We start from the raw sequence: 6614 nt of genomic DNA, 5'->3' as shown, positions 1-6614 counted from the left end.
GTTCCAGGGACTATGTATCAATCCAAAAAAAAAAATGAGCTATTGGAAAAAATACTGGAGAGATGTATACGCAGTATTAATCGGAAAAAGACTTAGGGTGGCTCGGTGCCTGTGGCTCAAGTGGCTAAGGTGCCAGTCACATACACCTAGGTGGCGAGTTCGAATCCAGCCTGGCCCGCGAAACAACAATGATGGCTGCAACCAAAAAATAGCCAGGCGTTGTGGCAGGAGCCTGTGGTCCCAGCTACTTGGGAGACTGAGGCAGGAGACTTGCGTGAGCCCAGGAGTTGGAGGTTGCTGTGAGCTGTGATGCCACAGCACTCTATCCAGGGGGATAGCTTGAGGCTCTGTCTCAAAAAAGAAAAAAAGAAAAAGACTTAGGGCCAGGTGCGGTGGCTCACACCTGTAATCCTAGCACTCTGGGAGGCCAAGGCAGGTGGATCGCCTGAGCTCAGGAGTTCAAGACCAGCCTGAGCAAGATCAAGACTCCATCTCTACTAACAAGAAAGAAAAAATAGACAAACTAGCTAGGCGTTGTGGCGCACACCTATAGTCCCAGCTACTTGGGAGGCTGAGGCAAGAAGATCACTTGAGCTAAAAAGTTTGAGGTTGCTGTGAGCTATGATGATGCCACAGCACTCTACCCAGGGTGACTGAGTAAGGCTCTGTCTAAAAAAAAAAAAAAAAAGAAGAAGAAGAAGAAGAAAAATAAAAGGAAATGAAAATAAAAAGACTTAGATCATGATATAAAGAGCTGCAATCTTTGTGAAGGAAGTTGTTTGGGGTTTTGAGGGGTTTTGCGTTTTTTGTGTGTGTGTGTAAAGGAAGTTTGGGCAGTTTTACTTACATAAGTCATTATCAGACCTGAACCGTCGTATTTAGTTCCGGACATCACAATTTGAGGTATTTGGAACAAGCATATTGTATGCAGAGGATAATTCAAACTGAGCTGCAGAGATCAAAGCTGGGCCAAGAAGGAAGCTTGGAAGAAGCTGGGATGATAATCGCGGGGAAAAGAAACTTTGAGAGAAGTAGTTACGTCCCATTACCTAAACGACCTTCGACCTTCGTATTCATGGTGAAGAGGTCCCCGATGGTACGGAAGAGCCAGGGTGGGCAGAATCAAGTTGCAATGATGTCTATTTCTGTACAAAGTATAAAATAAGGAAGAATTGCTTAGTGATTATAGCCATCTGAAAGTGGAATACAGGAGGGGGCTGAGTAAAAAACTAAAATAAAGAGAATATAAAAACAGAATAAATATTAGTTCCCAGTTCCTTGGAAGTTTTGACACCAAGGCTAAATGACTACACAAGAAATTCACGTATCCATTGTGAGAACAGGGTTAGTTAATAGCTAAAGTGCCTCTCAGAGTTAAGCCTATACCTTTCGGTTATGTAGGCAAAAACACTGGCCTGTGTCATAGCTAAAACCACATGCCACCTAAAAAATCCGCATCATGGAAATAGACTGATTTTTCAAACAAATAGGCTGTTTGGTCAATAGTTCACATTATAGATCATTCAATCAACAACACTAAAATACATTTCAGATGTAATATTTAATTTCACAAAGTTTGCGTTCTGTACCAAAGAGATTTTTCAGGTTATATACTTACAGAACGTACCTCCCTCAAAAGTATAAGATTTCTAGTTGCAATTTACTTATTTATTTTCAGAGACAGAGTCTCACTTTGTTGCCCTCCGTAGAATGCCGTGGTGTCACACAGCTCACAGCAACCTCCAACTCCTGGGCTTAGGCGTTTCTCTTGCCTCAGCCTCCCGAGTAGCTGGGACTATAGATGCCTGCCACAATGCCCAGCTATTTTTTTGTTGCAGTTTGGCCGGGGTGGGGTTTGAACCCACCACCCTTGGTATGTGGGGCCAGCGCCCTACTCACTGAGCCACAGGCACCGCCCCTCTAGTTGCAATTTAGAAACAGACAGTAATTGCATGGATTTACTAACATTTCCTTCATCTTTAAATACACACACTGGTAAAAGACAAAAGCAGTTTCTCTGTTCTATATTGAAACTACGGATTAAATCACATCTGTGCATGTAGTTACAATGGGCTGCAACTTTTAGTTTAAGGTGGCAAGTTTATAACAGCGATCTTAATAACACTATGCGCTAAAACCAGCATTAGAATGGACTTTAAAAATGAAGTTTATTTTTTCCTTCTAATGTGTGCTAATTAGGCACTCTTTAGAAAATCTCAAATTTGAGGTGAAAAATTATCCATGTGTCACTGTTCAGAGACTATGCTGCAAACACCTTCTTACATTTCCCTCCTGTCTTTCCGGTTCTACATATTTTGTGTTGGTTTATTGTACATACTTGTGATCATATTGTACATTTTGTATCCTGCTTCTAAGGCATAAACAATTTCCCCCCTTTTTTTTTTTTGGAGACAGTCTTATGGGCTTACGCGATTCTCTTGCCTCAGCCTCCCAAGTAGCTGGGGTTTGCCACAATGCCCGGTTATTTTTGTTGTTGTTGTAGTTGTCATTGTTGTTTAGCAGGCCCAGGCTGGGTTCCAACCTGCCAGCCCCGGTATGTGTGGCCGGGGCCCTAACCACTGATCTATAGGTGCTGAGCCGATTTCCTCTGTTTTTAAGAAATGTTTGACTACATAATAATCCACCTCGTCAATTCACTATCGTTTTTGTTAAACACCTTCTAGTGTAGGGTATTTTTGATTATTTTGTAGTGAATTCTGTACCTTAAATAATATGGTGTGAATTGTTACAGTCTAGTCTCTGTAGAGATTTGTCTTCCTTGTCAACTTTGTAGTTATTAAAGAGTATGTAAAGAGCTGACAACTGCTTATAACGTTTTTTTCAAAGACTTTTGGAACGACTTCAGGTCAGAAAGCATCGCTGGGGTGGGTTTGGTGACATTCTAAACCACAACAAGTTTTAACCAGGCACCTGTCATCTTCCCTGGATATTCTAGAAGACAGAGTCAGCTAAATGGTTCCACTTCTCATTTATCCTGGAGGAGAGTTTGTGTTTATCCCAACTCCTGACATGCTTCATCAGGGAAAAAAATAACTTTGAGGTGTTTCTCCTTGGGTTGTTTAGTACATGTTTTTAAAAGCCATCTTGCAGTGATCCATTGGTGAATCTGGTAGGTTCCATTCTGCTGGTGAGATTGTGAGTGCCTCTGAGCTCAGTCCAAAGCAGAACCTTTCTGCAATAAATCAGCTTTCCAGGATCTCACCAAGAACATGCAGAGGGAGTTTTTCTCTTGCTGTGTCCAAGCTGAGCTCAGTTCTGCAGGAAACTATTACTTTCTTTCCTTTACATGATGTGGAAGTTTTGACAGCCACATGAAATAAACCTTGCATGGTAGCATGTGTGTGAAGGACTGGGGACCTGGGGGATCTTCTTGAATAATAGATATTCAAGAGACAATGGACCAGTTGGAAGAAGTTGGGATGAATCTGTCTATAAGGAACTTAAATATTTAACCAACTGTTGCCTAACAAATATAGATCAGAATGACCAAGATCATTTGTCTAAACACCTTTTTCTCCCAGAGTTAAGAAGAATGAATGAAAAAATATACGATATGGCAAGCTATGAGGAGCCAACATTTCAGTGGGTTTTTTCCCAAGCCAGAGGGACTTATTCATCTATTAATCCAACAACTTATGTGGCTGGTGATACGGGGATGAATGGTATATTGCCTACCCTTGGAAAACTCAGTGTGACAAGATGCATATTTAAATAATTTCACATGGTCCAGAAGGAGAGAAGTGCGTTTGATTTTATTAGAGTATTTATTAAGGGAACCCAGCCCAGCTTCAGATGGGTAGGAAATTGGGGAACAATGGCAGAGAAGCCATCCTGGAGGAAGTTACATCTCAGTTGGTTTTTAAAGAACCAGGAGATTTGCTGGCTGAAAAAGGAAGCAAGATGGGTGTGTGAGAGTGTTGGGTCACGGGTGGGGTGGGGTGAGTGATGGTGGTGCTGTAGGGAAAGGGACAGAATCAGTCATGGTATGGAATCAAGATTTGTATTCTGCCTGCCACTTTGTTTGAAACATTAATTGGACACCCTAAGAAATGTCAAGTAGGCAGGTAGAGGTGTGTGCCTATAGTTCTTAGGTGAGGACAGAGTTGGAGGCCTAAATTTGGCAGTCCTTGATATATACCTGGTATTACATGATATTTTTGTGTGTAAGACTACAGTAAATGAGGTTGTCCAGTAGAACGTGTAGTTAGGGGCAGCGCCTGTGGCTCAGTGAGTAGGGCACCGGCCCCATATACCAAGGGTGGTGGGTTCAAACCCGGCTCTGGCCAAACTGCAACAAAAAAACAGCTAGGTGTTGTGGGGGGTGCCTGTTGTCCCAGCTACTCAGGAGGCTGAGACAAGAGAATCACCTAAGCCCAGGAGCTGGGGGTTGCTGTGAGCTGTGATGACACAGCACTCTACAGAGGGCAACAAAGTGAAACTCTGTCTCTAAAAAAAAAAAAGAATGTGTAGTTAGAGAAGGGACCACAAGACAGAGGCCAGAGAGACAGATTACTGTATGATTTAGAGGGTGATCTGGGAGGAGCCAATAAAAGAAACTGGGGTGGCTGGAAAATGTATAGTGGGGAGAACCAATAAAGTGTCAAGGAAAAACAAAAGAGTCTCAAGAAGGCAGGCATGATCAATGGTTACAAATGATGTTGGGAAGTCGAGGAAGAAAAAAACAGAGAAGAGACTATTGGACTTGGTTATGTAGAGATCATTAATGACCTTGACACAGGCCATTTCAGTGAAGTGCTGGGGGAGGATAGAAGGTGGAAGGAGAGCAACCTTTGACTTTGGGCCAATGGGGATTCTGCATATTTTGGCCTTTCTTCCTAAGGGCCATTCAGAAGAGAGGGAGGCAGCTTATGGTCCTCTTTAGGGGTTGCTCAGGGCCAAAGAGTGCCGTCATTTATACCAGGGTTCTGGGGTGCACTGACCCTTGATTACATGTATTAGACCCATCTCAGCACATTCCATAGGCATCTAGTACCTGTGAGGTTCTATACTAGCGATTTCCAACTGGTGTGCCATATTTTAGGCATGCCATCAAAAATTTTAAAGATCATGAATTAAATTATTTTTGAAAGCAGTTCAAAGAAGTATGTTCTTTTTCCTATTCTTTCTTTCTTTTTTTTAGAGACAGAGTCTTAGTTTGTTGCCCTTGGTAGAGTGCCATGGCGTCACAGCTCACAGCAACCTCCAGCTCTTGAGCTTAGGTGATTCTCTTGCCTCAGCCTCCCGAGTAACTGGGACTACAGGCACCCATCACAACACCCAGCTGTATTTTTGTTGCAGTTTTGGCTGGGGCTGGGTTCAAACCCACCACCCTTGGTATATGGGGCCAGTGCCCTATTCACTGAGCCACAGGCGCCACCCTATTCTTTCTTTTTTTGACCAACATAATTTAAGTGTGCCACAGAAGTTCAAGTATACGGTGAGATAATAAAGGTTTAAAAACACTACTCTATACAATGTTCTTAAACAGCTGCCAGTCAGTGCTATGTGAATTTTTGCTATTAATATCCCAGATTCTAAGCAAGCTTTATTGGTTTCTATGAACAAAGCATTTATGTAGACCAAGTCATTTTCTGAAGATAGAAATCTTAGGTGTGGCAACAACTAAAGTGCAAAAAAGAAAAATAATTTGCCCATAGGGGTTCCAGTCCCCCAGTTCAAGGCTCCGTGAACTCATTGTTTATCTATTTCTGGTTAAGCTGGAAAGCCTTCACTAGAGTCTGGGATTGAACTATTAAACAAGGACAGAGCAAGTGAAAAGGAAAATGGATGGTAAGGCCATATTTAGAGAAATGTATTTATGAAATTCAGCAAGGTCAAAGAAAATGCAATACACAGTGCACCAAAAATTTGTACAAACTGGGCGGCGCCTGTAGCTCAAGGAGTAGGGAGCCGAGAGTGGCGGGTTCAAAACCAGCCCCTGCCAAAAAACTGCAAAAAAATAAAATTTGTACAAACAGCTGAAAGACGACAGATACAGAAATAGATTTTTAGTTTAGGTTGATTCATTGGTAAAGTCAGAAAACTTCATGTAGAACTGGAGGCCCAATGATGCAATGGTGTCACTATTCCTTGTGGAGGAATTTCAAAATTGTGTCACAGTTGAAGTGTTCTGGAAGTCAAAAATAAGATAGAGAAGTGGAAATGATAAGGAGGATGTGTAAATATCTTAAATTCCCCCCCACTTGGTCTCCAAGTGTTTTCTCTCTCCATTCAGCCGTAGGGTCAAATTCTGAATGTTACTGCAGGTTTTTTCATGTGAAAAACGTGGCTACCTACCTCATAGGTGTATTGTGGATACTGAGATATGTAAAGTGTATGTATAGTAATTGCGTCATCAGAACATCTTTCAACCGGTGCACAACTCCTGTTGACTGGTGACCAACGTTTCCTGTTCATTTTCTCCCTTCTACCTCTGGACTCCAGCGAAGATGTTTTCATGCGAATCTAATAATAATGGCAGCTAACATTCACTGTGTACTCAAATTAAGTCATTTCATCTCTAAAACAATTTCCTGTACCCTCATTACATACGTCGCAGAGTCGGCAAAAGGCAGCCGGGCTCTGGGCCCGGG

This window comes from Otolemur garnettii, unplaced genomic scaffold, assembly GCF_000181295.1.
Source record: "Otolemur garnettii isolate 467f Iridium unplaced genomic scaffold, OtoGar3 scaffold00074, whole genome shotgun sequence".
NCBI lineage: Eukaryota > Metazoa > Chordata > Mammalia > Primates > Galagidae > Otolemur > Otolemur garnettii.
Note: the sequence above shows the minus strand (reverse complement) of the source record.